The sequence below is a fragment of the Ranitomeya imitator genome, chromosome 5 (assembly GCF_032444005.1).
Source record: "Ranitomeya imitator isolate aRanImi1 chromosome 5, aRanImi1.pri, whole genome shotgun sequence".
NCBI lineage: Eukaryota > Metazoa > Chordata > Amphibia > Anura > Dendrobatidae > Ranitomeya > Ranitomeya imitator.
Window position 1 is genome coordinate 702,486,747 of NC_091286.1, and position 15,344 is coordinate 702,502,090.

Consider the following 15,344-nt stretch of genomic DNA (forward strand, 5'->3'; position numbering starts at 1 on the left):
ATGGGCAATTAGGAGATGCTGGAATTTATCCATTTATAAAGGGAAGAATAACACAAGGCGTGTACAATGTAGCTGTCGCCGTACTGGAGCTTTTATGGGATTTCACAATTACCGTTCCATCAGGAATGTCCAACTCAAGTAGACTAAGGGCCAGAATTAAAAGCATTGACAAAGCTGTGGGCCAACCTTGATATTTATTAAAAAAATGTCTACAATTTAGTTGTTTTTTTTCAATATCTTCAAATGACATTTCACTTTTTCATATGGAAACTAACTTAGAGGGGGTCGTTCCACAAACAAAGTACATTTTAATTAATAGATCTTAGAATACAATTTTGGTATATAATGTTATGTAAGAGCAGTAAAAAGGATAAGGTCCATTGGCTTAATTTAAATATGTAATAAAGGATAAGAAAGCCTTGAATAATACAGATAATAAAGTATGATGCAAAGAAAATGCCCTCAAACGCAGTAATGGTTCCACCACAGTGCATTTCTCCACACACACGGTATGATGTACCGCCCCTCCCTCAATCCCCCCAACAAAGTATGGTGACCCCATCACAGTATGATTCTCCAACTGTAATCCCCACATAGCCCTCCATACAGTATAATGGGCACAAAAAGTCCTCCATACAGTATAATGGGTCCCACATAGTGCTCCATACAGTATAATGGGCCTCACATAATCCTCCATTAAGTGTAATGGGCCCACATAGTGCTCCATACAGTATAATGGCCCCACATAGTGCTCCATACAGTGTAATGGGCCCCACGTAGTGCTCCATATAGTGTAATGGGCCCCACATAGTGCTCCATATAGTGTAATGGGCCCCACATAGTGCTCCATACAGTGTAATGGGCCCCACATAGTGCTCCATACAGTGTAATGGGCCCCACATAGTCCTCCATACAGTGTAATGGGCCCCACATAGTGCTCCATACAGTGTAATGGGTCCCACATAGTGCTCCATACAGTATAATGGCCCCACATCGTCCTCCATACAGTATAATGGCCCCACATCGTCCTCCATACAGTATAATGGCCTCACATCATCCTCCATACAGTATAATGGCCCCACATAGTCCTCCATACTGTAAAATGGTCCCACATAGTGCTCCATTCAGTGTAATGGGCCCCACATAGTGCTCCATACAGTATAATGGGCCTCACATAGTCCTCCATACAGCGTAATGGCCCCACATAGTGCTCCTTACAGTATAATGGGCCTCACATAGTCCTCCATACAGTATAATGGGCCTCGCATAGTCCTCCATACAGTATAATGGCCCCACATCATCCTCCATACAGTATAATGGCCTCACATCGTCCTCCTTACAGTATAATGGGCCTCACATAGTCCTCCATACAGTATAATGGGCCTCACATAGTGCTCCTTACAGTATAATAGCCCCACATAGTGCTCCATACAGTATAATGACCTCACATCGTCCTCCATACAGTATAATGGCCCCACACTGAAAAAAATGAATACTCAACTCTGCGTGTTCCCCCGCTGCTCCGTTCTCTTCATGGTGTCTTCAGATCCCCTGCAATGGCGTCATCGCTCCCGCTGCGCTGAGACGTCAGATGAAGCGGGGGAATGAGGAGAGACAAAGCGTCCGACTCCCTCTTCCATCATTGCTTTCATCTGTGTTGGCATTTAGGAGTATATTCGGCGTTGCGGGCCAAAAGTGCTCTGGGGACCCGCCTGGCATCGCGGGCAAAATCTACTCACCCTGCAGGCCAGAGTTTGACATATGTGCATTGAATGAAAGTGTTGAACTGGCAGGATCCCGTCCGCTGCTCTCCCAGCTCTGTATATAGTCACATACTATTGGTGCTGCATATGGCGGCGTGCGCAGGACTCCTCTCACGGTGACTCTCTTCTCTCTGCAGGGATTTCTGCTGCGCTGATCTGTCCAGAAATTAGAGATACCTATATGCAGAAAGGTAAGCGCCGTCTTCATCCGCCGCTCTCCCCTCGTCATCCCCTTTTTTCCGCCAGGTTTCCATTATGGAGTCTGTTACGTGTTCCGGTGGAAGGCTGCCACTGTCTTGTCAGTCCGGAACCTGTAGGAGCTTTTAAACTTCCATGTGTCTTTATTTTGGGGGTTAGATGGCCCTATTCTATTCAGACTTTCCCTTATGCCCCTTCACACTTCCATTTTTTTATGTCCGTATGCGGTCCGTTTTTTTTTGTATACAACGGTGGTGCACACATGTCAGGTTATTGACAAGGACCGTGTGTCCGTGTGAAAAACCCACAGACATGTCAGACACGTACACCCTAATGACGCACGGCGTGACATGTACCGGCACTACGGTTCGTGCTGTTCCCTGGGATGGGAGTTGCATTCAGCGCCAGCTGTCTACATTCTGTGTAAAATTAAGAATTAAATTTAAAAAAATGGCGTGGGCTCCAGGTAATTTTCATAACCTGCAAAGGGAAAGCCGACAGCTGGGGGCTATTAATCATCTGGGATAAGGGAGCATACCCCTTAAGGTTCCCAGGCTATATTAATATCAGGTCGCAGCTGTCTGCACAGCCTTTACTGGTGAATTTATGGAGGACCTAAGAAAAAAAAAATGACGCAGGATCCCCCTAAAAATTCAAACCAGCAAAGGCTGAACAGACAGCTGGGGGCTGATATTAATAGCCTGGGAAAAGGCCAGAAATATTGTCCCCCTCCCAGACTACCAACATCAGCTCTCAGCCGCCCCAGAAGTGGCCCATCCATAATATGTACCAAATCTGGCACTTAGCCTCGCTCTTCCCACTTGCCCTGGTGCGGTGGCAAGTGGGGTAATAGTATTGGGGTGGATGTCAGCCTTCTATTGTCAGGTGACATCAATCCCAGGGCTTAGTAATCACGAGGTGTCCATAAGATGCCCCCCAACTGACCCCATACTAAGTTTGTAAATAAACACGCAGCAAAAATCCTTTATGTGAAAGTTCTAAGAATAAAAAAACAAACTTATACTCACCTATATGCCTAAAATCCAATGAAGCCCATGTCCCCTGTAAAAAAAAAACAAAAACAAACGACCATATCTCTCACCTGTCCCACGTAAAGATAACCATACTGTCCCATGCCATAATCCATCTCTGCGACATCTGTTTTTCAAACTGAACAGTGGCACGATGCGACCATCCAGGTTGAAATCTAGGAGACAATGAGCTGCTGAGGACGCAGCGTCAGTGACCAGCGGTGACGTCATAGAGGTTACTGCCGGTCACTGAAGCTGCATTCACACGCTCAGTTCACTGTGCTCACGGTGCTAGTGGTGATCTGCTAGAGGTCACCACCGTTCATCGGGCCACTCACAGTGAACTGAGCACGGGAACGCTTCTTATGGATGTACCATTCCTGTGGCGGCTGAGGGCTGATGTTGATAGCCTGGGGAGGGGGGGTCAATATCCCTGGCCTCTTCCTAGGCTATTAGTATCAGCCCACCGCTGTCTGTTTAGCCTTTGCTGGTTAGATTTTATAGGGGGACCATGCGCCATTATTTTTGTGGAATTCCCCCCGTATATTCACTAGTATAGGCTAAGCAAACAGCTGTGAGCTGTTATTAATAACCTGGGAACCTTATGGGGTATTATCCCTTGTCCCCGATTATTAACATCAGCACCCAGCTATCGGCTTTCCCTCTGCTGGTTATGAAAATAACGAGGGAGCCCACGCCATCTTTTTTTAATGTAATTCTTAATTTTACATACGATGTACACAGTGTGTGCCGAATACAACTCCCATCATTGTCTCCTGGTCGCGCTAATCTCAGGGAGACTAGGCAACAATGATGAGAGCTGCCTTCAGCAGCCAGCGTGTGGGATCAGCGCGAACTGTGCCGCTTCTTCCCAGGCACCGGTACGTGTGACTCGGAGAGCAAATGGATACACGGATGTGACATATGTACATACAGATGCCACACAGATACACTATTCTATGGTGATAATTCACCAGATAGATGGCGCTATGTAATTCACCAGATAGATGGCGCTATTCTATCCTGATAATTCACCAGATAGATGGCGCTATTCTATACTGATAATTCACCAGATAGATGGCGCTATTCTATACTGATAATTCACCAGATAGATGGCGCTATTCTATCCTGATAATTCACCAGATAGATGGCGCTATTCTATACTGATAATTCACCAGATAGATGGCGCTATTCTATACTGATAATTCACCAGATAGATGGCGCTATTCTATACTGATAATTCACCAGATAGATGGCGCTATTCTATACTGATAATTCACCAGATAGATGGCGCTATTCTATCCTGATAATTCAGCAGATAGATGGCGCTATTCTATCCTGATAATTCACCAGATAGATGGCGCTATTCTATACTGATAATTCACCAGATAGATGGCGCTATTCTATACTGATAATTCACCAGATAGATGGCGCTATTCTATACTGATAATTCACCAGATAGATGGCGCTATTCTATCCTGATAATTCACCAGATAGATGGCGCTATTCTATCCTGATAATTCACCAGATAGATGGCGCTATTCTATACTGATAATTCACCAGATAGATGGCGCTATTCTATACTGATAATTCACCAGATAGATGGCGCTATTCTATACTGATAATTCACCAGATAGATGGCGCTATTCTATACTGATAATTCACCAGATAGATGGCGCTATTCTATACTGATAATTCAGCAGATAGATGGCGCTATTCTATCCTGATAATTCACCAGATAGATGGCGCTATTCTATCCTGATAATTCACCAGATAGATGGCGCTATTCTATACTGATAATTCACCAGATAGATGGCGCTATTCTATACTGATAATTCACCAGATAGATGGCGCTATTCTATACTGATAATTCAGCAGATAGATGGCGCTATTCTATCCTGATAATTCACCAGATAGATGGCGCTATTCTATACTGATAATTCACCAGATAGATGGCGCTATTCTATACTGATAATTCACCAGATAGATGGCGCTATTCTATACTGATAATTCAGCAGATAGATGGCGCTATTCTATCCTGATAATTCACCAGATAGATGGCGCTATTCTATCCTGATAATTCAGCAGATAGATGGCGCTATTCTATCCTGATAATTCACCAGATAGATGGCGCTATTCTATACTGATAATTCACCAGATAGATGGCGCTATTCTATACTGATAATTCACCAGATAGATGGCGCTATTCTATACTGATAATTCACCAGATAGATGGCGCTATTCTATACTGATAATTCACCAGATAGATGGCGCTATTCTATCCTGATAATTCACCAGATAGATGGCGCTATTCTATACTGATAATTCACCAGATAGATGGCGCTATTCTATACTGATAATTCACCAGATAGATGGCGCTATTCTATACTGATAATTCACCGGATAGATGGCGCTATTCTATTGCGATTATCCACTAGACGGGACTATTCTATTTATACAAATTTTCATGATTGTCCACTAGATGGAGCAATACTATACTTATTATTTTCTCACCAGGGGACGCTTTGCTAGATATCGCCGTACTATGCTTTCATATTGTTAATTATACAATAGATGGTGCTTTGCTGTATATTATTTATCCACTACATGGCTTTATACAATACTTGATTTTATTATTTATCACTAGATTAGATCGTGTGTTATAATATACGATATTGTGGTTATGTCATCCCTGAATATGTTATAAAGAGTTTGCAGATAAGAATCATTCCAAGGAGTACAAAAATGACTAATTGTTTTCCTGTGCCCCCTATTACTCATTGATGTCATGTGCCCCCTATTAGTCATTATTGTCCTGTCCCCCCTATTACACACTGTTCTCCAGTGCCCCCTATTACTCATTGATGTCATGTGCCCCCTATTAGTCATTATTGTCCTGTCCCCCCTATTACACACTGTTCTCCAGTGCCCCCTATTACTCACTGTTCTTCTGTGCCCTTTGTTACTCACGGTTCCCCTGTCCCCCCTTTTACTGACTGTTGTCCTGTGCCCCCTATTACTCATTGATGTGCTGTGCCCCCTATTACTCATTATTATCCCGTCCCCCTATTACTCACTGTTGTCCTGTGCCGCCTATTCCTCACGGTTGTACTGTCCCCCTTTTACTCATTATTGTCCTGTCCCCCATTACACACTGTTGTCCTGTTTCCCCTATTACTCATTGATGTGTTGTGCCCCCTATTACTCATTATTGTCCTGTGTCCCCTATTACCCATTATTGTCCTGTGCCCCCTTTTACTCATTTCTGTCTTGTGCCCCTATTACTCATTATTGTCCTGTGCCCCCTATTACCCATTGTTGTCCTCTCCCGCCTTTTACTCATTATTGTCCTGTGCCCCCTATTACTCATTGCTGTGCTGTGCCCCTATTACCCATTATTGTCCTGTCCCCCTTTTTACTCACTGTTGTCCTGTCCCCCCTTTTACTCACTGTTGTCCTGTACCCCCTATTACTCATTATTGTCCTGTGCCCCGTATTACCCATTATTGTCATGTGCCCCCTATTACTCATTGCTGAGCTGTGCCCCCTATTACCCATTATTGTCTTGTCCCGCCTTTTACTCACTGTTGTCCTGTGCCCCTTATTACTCACTGTTGTCCTGTGCCCCTTATTACTAATTATTGTCCTGTGCCCCCTATTACCCATTATGGTCTTGTCCCGCCTTTTACTTCTTATTGTCCTGTGCCCATTACCCATTATTGTCCTGTGCTCCCTTTTACTCACTGTTGTTCTGTCCCGCCTTTTACTCACTGTTGTCCTGTCCCGCCTTTTACTCACTGTTGTCCTGTCCCCCCTATTACTCATTATTGTCCTGTGCCCCCTATTAGTCATTATTGTCCTGTGTCCTCTATTACTCATTATTGTCCTGTGCCCCCTATTACTCATTATTGTCCTGTGCTCCCTATTACTCATTGCTGTGCTGTGCCCCCTATTACTCATTATTGTCCTGTGCCCTCTATTACTCATTATTGTCCTGTGCCCCCTATTACTCTTTGCTGCGCTGTGCCCCCTATTACCCATTATTGTTTTGTCCCCCTTTTTACTCACTGTTGTCCTGTGCCCCCTATTACCCATTATTGTTCTGTGCCCCCTTTTACTCACTGTTGTCCTGTGCCCCCTATTACCCATTATTGTTCTGTGCCCCCTTTTACTCACTGTTGTCCTGTGCCCCCTATTACTCATTCTTGTCCTGTGCCTTTTACTCACTGTTGTCCTGTGCCCCCTATTACTCATTATTGTCCTGTGCTCCCTATTACTCATTATTGTCCTGTGCTCCATATTACTCATTGCTGTGCTGTGCCCCCTATTACTCATTATTGTCCTGTGTTCCCTATTACTCATTGCTGTGCTGTGCCCCCTATTACTCATTATTGTCCTGTGCCCCCTATTGCCCATTATTGTCCTGTCCCCCCTATTACTCATTATTGTCCTGTGCCCCTATTACTCATTATTGTCCTGTGTTCCCTATTACTCATTGCTGTGCTGTGCCCCCTATTACTCATTATTGTCCTGTGCCCCCTATTACCCATTATTGTCCTGTGCCCCCTATTACTCATTATTGTCCTGTGCCCCCTATTAGTCATTATTGTCCTGTGCCCCCTATTACTCATTATTGTCCTGTGCCCCCTATTACTCATTATTGTCCTGTGCCCCCTATTACTCATTATTGTCCTGTGCCCCCTTTTACTCACTGTTGTCCTGTGCCCCCTATTACCCATTATTGTTCTGTGCCCCCTTTTACTCACTGTTGTCCTGTGCCCCCTATTACTCATTCTTGTCCTTTGCCTTTTACTCACTGTTGTCCTGTGCCCCCTATTACTCATTATTGTCCTGTGCTCCCTATTACTCATTATTGTCCTGTGCTCCATATTACTCATTGCTGTGCTGTGCCCCCTATTACTCATTATTGTCCTGTGCCCCCTATTACCCATTATTGTCCTGTGCCCCCTATTACTCATTATTGTCCTGTGCCCCCTATTACTCATTATTGTCCTGTGCCCCCTATTACTCATTATTGTTCTGTGCCCCCTTTTACTCACTGTTGTCCTGTGCCCCCTATTACCCATTATTGTTCTGTGCCCCCTTTTACTCACTGTTGTCCTGTGCCCCCTATTACTCATTCTTGTCCTGTGCCTTTTACTCACTGTTGTCCTGTGCCCCCTATTACTCATTATTGTCCTGTGCCCCCTATTACTCATTATTGTTCTGTGCCCCCTTTTACTCACTGTTGTCCTGTGCCCCCTATTACTCATTCTTGTCCTGTGCCTTTTACTCACTGTTGTCCTGTGCCCCCTATTACTCATTATTGTCCTGTGCTCCCTATTACTCATTATTGTCCTGTGCTCCATATTACTCATTGCTGTGCTGTGCCCCCTATTACTCATTATTGTCCTGTGTTCCCTATTACTCATTGCTGTGCTGTGCCCCCTATTACTCATTATTGTCCTGTGCCCCCTATTGCCCATTATTGTCCTGTCCCCCCTATTACTCATTATTGTCCTGTGCCCCTATTACTCATTATTGTCCTGTGCCCCCTATTACTCATTATTGTCCTGTGTTCCCTATTACTCATTGCTGTGCTGTGCCCCCTATTACTCATTATTGTCCTGTGCCCCCTATTACCCATTATTGTCCTGTGCCCCCTATTACTCATTATTGTCCTGTGCCCCCTATTAGTCATTATTGTCCTGTGCCCCCTATTACTCATTATTGTCCTGTGCCCCCTATTACTCATTATTGTCCTGTGCCCCCTATTACTCATTATTGTCCTGTGCCCCCTATTACTCATTGCTGTGCTGTGCCCCCTATTACTCATTGCTGTGCTGTGCCCCCTATTACTCATTATTGTCCTGTGCCCCCTATTACTCATTGCTGCAGATGTAGACCATCTCCCCCAAACTGTGGCTTCTGAGCAGATTCGTCATGGAAACGCCACTCCTGCTCGATGTGGCCGAAGACTGAATGAACAGTGAAGGATGATACTGCTGTTTCTTGTATTAAAAAGTATCAAAAAACTTTATTCCAAAAAACTTTCCATAAACTTGTCCATGTCAGAACACCCGAGCAATGTGCAGTTGGTTCTTTTGTGACGCGTTTCAGACCTTAATCGTGGAGGAAGCCTCTATGGAGCGGATCCCTGCTGACATGGAGAATGGAGCTCCCCGTATGGAGGATGAGAGCGCTGATCGCTGGTCATTACCAGGACATGTGAGATCAGCGCCAGAAGAAAATCCAAGAGAGAAACCTAGAACGACGATATCACAAACACGATGACACAACGCGTCCATCTGCTCAGAGACGGTGACGCAGAAACACTGGAAAAATGGACTCCTGGAATAGCAGCAAAGCTTCAAGAGCAGAAAAAAAACAAAACAACCTAAAAGTTCAACTCGCCCACTTTTCACCCATTAAAAATAAAGGTAGTGATGAGCGAATATACTCGTTACTCGAGATTTCCTGAGCATGTTAAAAACAGGGTGGCACATGTTAAGGAGCTGAAACTCCCAAACCCTTCGTCCAATTTTAATGTGGAAACCCTCAAATGAAAGCTGAAAGTCTGAACTTCAACTGGGAAGAAGGGAAGGAAAAAAAAACACAAAAACTGAAATTGATTGCGTCATGAAGGGGGAAAAGGTTTTTTTTGACTTGACAATAGAAAAATATCTAAATTGTGACGTTATCCGTATACATCCATCCCCATGAAGTGGGGGAGATTCATCCCAGTCACCGCGGCACGGATCCCATACGTATTCCAGGATTATATGTTTCTCGCTGTCTTTTGGGTTTGGTTTTAGGATTCATCTCACATACAGTGGGTATGGAAAGTATTCAGACCCCTTTACATTTTTCACTCTTTGTTTCATTGCTGCCATTTGTTAAACTCAAAAAAGGTCATTTTTTTCTCATTAATGTACACTCTGCGCCCCATCTTCACTGACAAAAACAGAAATGTAGAAATTTTTGCATTTATTAAAAAAGAAAAACAGAAATATCACATGGTGATAAGTATTCAGACCCTTTGCTCAGACACTCATTAAGTCCCATGCTGTCCATTTCCTTGTGCTCCTCCTTGAGATGGTTCTCCTCCTTCATTGGGGGCCAGCTGTGTTTAATTAAACTGATAGGACTTGATTTGGTAAGGCGCACACCTGTCTATATAAGACTTCACCGCTCACAGTGCATGTCAGACCAAATGAGAATCATGAGGTCAAAGGAACTGGCCAAGGAGCTCAGAGACAGAATTGTGGCGAGGCACAGATCTGGTCAAGGTTACAACAGAATTTCTGCAGTGCTCAGGGTTCCTAAGAGCACAGTGGCCTCCATAATCCTTAAATGGAAGAAGTTTGGGACCACCAGAAGTCTTCCTAGACCTGGCCGTCCAGCCAAACTGAGCAATCGTGGGAGAAGAGCCTTGGTGAGAGAGGTAAAGAAGAAACCCAAGATCACTGTGGCTGAGCTCCAGAGATGCAGTAGGGAGATGGGAGAAAGTTCCACAAAGTCAACTATCACTGCAGAACTCCACCAGTCAGGCCTTTATGGCAGAGTGGCCCGACGGAAGCCTCTGCTCAGTGCAAGACATATGAAAGCCGCATAGAGTTTGCTAAAAAACACATGAAGGACTCCCAGACTATGAGAATTAAGATTCTCTGGTCTGATGAGATGAAGATAGACCTTTTGGTGATAATTCTAAGCGGTATGTGTGGAGAAAGCCAGGCACTGCTCATCACCTGCCCAATACAATCCCAACAGTAAAACATGGTGGAGGCAGCATCAAGCTATGGGGGTGTTGTTCAGCTGCAGGGACAGGACGACTGGTTGTCATTGAAGGAAACATGAATGCGGCCAAGTACAGAGATATCCTGGATGAAAACCTCTTCCAGAGTGCTCTGGACCTCAGACTTGGCCGAAGGTTCACCTTCCAACAAGACAATGACCCTAAGCACACAGCTAAAATAACTAAGGAGCGGCTTCAGAACATCTCTGTGACCATTCCTGACCGGCACAGCCAGAGCCCTGACCTAAACCCAATGGAGCATCTCTGGAGAGACCTGAAAATGGCGTCCACCAACATTCACCATCCAACCTGACGGAACTGGAGAGGATCTGCAAAGAAGAATGGCCGAGGATCCTCAAATCCAGGGGGGGAAACTTGTATCATTCCCAAGAAGACTCATGGCTGTACTAGCTCAAAAGGGGCTTCTACCCAATACTGAGCAAAGGGTCTGAATACTTATGACCATGTGATATTTCAGTTTTTCTTTTTTTATTAAATTTGCAAAAAATTCTACATTTCTATTTTTTTCCAGTCAAGATGTGGTGCAGAGTGTACATTAATGAGGAAAAAAATTAACTTTATAGAAATTACCAAATGGCTGCAATGAAACAGAATGAAAAATTTAAAGGGGTCAGAATACTTTCCGTACGCACTGTATGTTGGTAATTACTAGTGATGAGAGCGTGCTCCGATAAGGTGTTATATGATCTGCAATACATACAGGGATTGTCTAACAAACAGGTTATCCATGCACATGTTGCAGGCGTCTGTCAAACAGCCATGAGACATGCAGCCATGGGGACTCAAACATAGTATTAGAGCTCACCGAAGATGCTCGATTACCACCGAAGTGTGCTGGGATAGCACTGTCATGGCTCCCGTGTAATACTCCTGTGGGAAATACTGCACACAGCAGCAAGGGAGCTGAGCAAAGCTTCGGGTTACTAACCAGGTACAAACAGGACCTGAACCATGTGACAGAGTGGGAGGTTATCGGGGGTGGAGCCAGACGCCGGGGAACAGAGAAAAGTATAATCACAAGAGAGTAGTCAAACAAGCTAAGATCAGAGCCAGAAGATCACAAAGTACCAAAGGGGTGAGACAGGGGATTGTCAGAAGTAAGGCCAGAGGTCAGAAATCCAGAAGAATGTACAGAGAGCAAGGAAAACCATTACAAACCGGGCACATACTCCAGGGGGTCAGGCACACAGACTAGAACAGAAAGTATAGCTGACAGCGAATCCTAGTCTGGAGTGAGTATAAATACTCCTCCCAGATCGAAAGGGAGGCCAGCAAAATTTACCCTGAGAGAACAGGACATTAACCATGTCCTAACCATGACAAGCACCTTATCAGACCACACTCGCTCATCAGTAGTAATTATTAATAATCAATCCGAGCTCCCGTCCTCCATAAGGGGAGCACCATTCTCTACGTCAGCAGGGATCCACTCCATACATGCTTCCTCCAGGATTATTATTATCATAGTCTGAAATGTGTCAGAAAAGAACAAATTGCACATTGTTTGGATGTTCTGATATGGACAATTTTTATGAAAATTTTTTTGGGAATAAAGTTTTTGATACCATTTAATACAAGAAACAGCAGGATCATCCTTCATTGTTCACTGCTGTCCTGTGCTTCCTGTTGTTACTTGTTGCTGTCTTGTGCCTCCATACTGCTCACTGCCATCTTGTGCCTCCATACTGCTCACTGCCATCTTGTGCTTCCTTACTGCTCACTGCTGTCTTGTGCTTACTTACTGCTCACTGCCATCTTGTGCTTCCTTACTGCTCACTGCTGTCTTGTGCTTCCTTACTGCTCACTGCTGTCTTGTGCCTCCTTACTTCTCACTGCTGTCTTGTGCCTCCTTACTGCTCACTGCTGTCTTGTGCCTCCTTACTGCTCACTGCTGTCTTGTGCTTGCTTACTGCTCACTGCCATCTTGTGCTTCCTTACTGCTCACTGCTGTCTTGTGCCTCCTTACTTCTCACTGCTGTCTTGTGCCTCCTTACTGCTCACTGCTGTCTTGAGCCTCCTTACTTCTCACTGCTGTCTTGAGCCTCCTTACTTCTCACTGCTGTCTTGAGCCTCCTTACTGCTCACTGCTGTCTTGAGCCTCCTTACTTCTCACTGCTGTCTTGAGCCTCCTTACTTCTCACTGCTGTCTTGAGCCTCCTTATTTCTCACTGCTGTCTTGTGCTTCCTTACTTCTCACTGCTGTCTTGAGCCTCCTTATTTCTCACTGCTGTCTTGAGCCTCCTTACTTCTCACTGCTGTCTTGAGCCTCCTTACTTCTCACTGCTGTCTTGAGCCTCCTTACTTCTCACTGCTGTCTTGAGCCTCCTTATTTCTCACTGCTGTCTTGTGCTTCCTTACTTCTCACTGCTGTCTTGAGCCTCCTTATTTCTCACTGCTGTCTTGAGCCTCCTTACTTCTCACTGCTGTCTTGAGCCTCCTTACTTCTCACTGCTGTCTTGAGCCTCCTTACTTCTCACTGCTGTCTTGAGCCTCCTTACTGCTCACTGCTGTCTTGAGCCTCCTTACTTCTCACTGCTGTCTTGAGCCTCCTTACTTCTCACTGCTGTCTTGAGCCTCCTTACTGCTCACTTCTGTCTTGTGCCTCCTTACTGCTCATTGCTGTCCTTTGCCTCCTTACTGCTTGTTGCTGTCCTTTACCTCCTTACAGGTCATTACTGTCCTTTACCTCCTTACAGGTCATTACTGTCCTTTACCTCCTTACAGGTCATTTCTGTACTTTACCTCCTTACTACTCATTACTGTCCTTTGCCTCCTTACTGGTCATTACTGTCCTTTACCTCCTTACTTGTCATTTCTGTCCTGTGCCTCCTTACTACTCATTGCTGTCCTTTACCTCCTTACTGGTCATTTCTGTACTTTACCTCCTTACTACTCATTACTGTCCTTTGCCTCCTTACTGGTCATTGTTGTCCTTTACCTCCTAACTACTCATTACTGTCCTTTACCTCCTTACTGGCCATTGCTGTATTTTACCTCCTTACTGGTCATTGCTGTCCTTTACCTCCTTACTGGTCATTGCTGTATTTTACCTCCTTACTGGTCATTGCTGTCCTTTACCTCCTTACTGGTCATTGCTGTCTTTTACCTCCTTACTGGTCATTGCTGTCCTTTACCTCCTTACTGGTCATTGCTGTCCTTTACCTCCTTACTACTCATTGCTGTCCTTTACCTCCTTACTGGTCATTGCTGTCTTTTACCTCCTTACTGGTCATTGCTGTCCTTTACCTCCTTACTGGTCATTGCTGTCCTTTACCTCCTTACTACTCATTGCTGTCCTTTACCTCCTTACTGGTCATTGCTGTATTTTACTTCCTTACTGGTCATTGCTGTCCTTTACCTCCTTACTGGTCATTGCTGTCCTTTACCTCCTTACTGGTCATTGCTGTATTTTACCTCCTTACTGGTCATTGCTGTCCTTTTACCTCCTTACTGGTCATTGCTGTCCTTTACCTCCTTACTGGTCATTGCTGTCCTTTACCTCCTTACTGGTCATTGCTGTATTTTACCTCCTTACTGGTCATTGCTGTCCTTTTACCTCCTTACTGGTCATTGCTGTCCTTTTACCTCCTTACTACTCATTACTGTCCTTTACCTCCTTACTGGTCATTACTGTCCTTTACCTCCTTACTGGTCATTGCTGTCCTTTACCTCCTTACTGGTCATTGCTGTCCTTTACCTCCTTACTACTCATTGCTGTCCTTTACCTCCTTACTGGTCATTGCTGTATTTTACCTCCTTACTGGTCATTGCTGTCCTTTACCTCCTTACTGGTCATTGCTGTCCTTTACCTCCTTACTGGTCATTGCTGTCCTTTACCTCTTTACTACTCATTGCTGTCCTTTACCTCCTTACTGGTCATTGCTGTATTTTACCTCCTTACTGGTCATTGCTGTCCTTTACCTCCTTACTGGTCATTGCTGTCCTTTACCTCCTTACTGGTCATTGCTGTCCTTTACCTCCTTACTACACATTGCTGTCCTTTACCTCCTTACTGGTCATTGCTGTATTTTACCTCCTTACTGGTCATTGCTGTCCTTTACCTCCTTACTACACATTGCTGTCCTTTACCTCCTTACTGGTCATTGCTGTATTTTACCTCCTTACTGGTCATTGCTGTCCTTTACCTCCTTACTACTCATTGCTGTCCTTTACCTCCTTACTGGTCATTGCTGCCCTTTACCTCCTTACTGGTCATTGCTGTATTTTACCTCCTTACTGGTCATTGCTGTCCTTTTACCTCCTTACTGGTCATTGCTGTCCTTTACCTCCTTACTGGTCATTGCTGTCCTTTACCTCCTTACTGGTCATTGCTGTATTTTACCTCCTTACTGGTCATTGCTGTCCTTTTACCTCCTTACTGGTCATTGCTGTCCTTTTACCTCCTTACTACTCATTACTGTCCTTTACCTCCTTACTGGTCATTACTGTCCTTTACCTCCTTACTGGTCATTGCTGTCCTTTACCTCCTTACTGGTCATTGCTGTCCTTTACCTCCTTACTACTCATTGCTGTCCT

At 44.7% G+C, this 15,344-nt stretch overlaps 1 protein-coding gene across 3 annotated transcripts in view; it reads left to right on the forward strand.

Moving 5' to 3' along the window:
• Positions 1-15,344, forward strand: part of MAPRE3 (microtubule associated protein RP/EB family member 3) — a 146,610-nt gene that overhangs the window by 65,043 nt on the left and 66,223 nt on the right. For 2 of the 3 annotated variants that reach the window (XM_069728544.1, XM_069728542.1), the window contains exon 2: positions 1,901-1,954. The exons of the other annotated variant lie outside the window; for it this stretch is intronic. The gene's annotated coding sequence lies outside the window, so the exon portion shown is untranslated. The remainder of the gene's footprint in view (positions 1-1,900; positions 1,955-15,344) is intronic. 3 annotated transcript variants of the gene reach the window in all.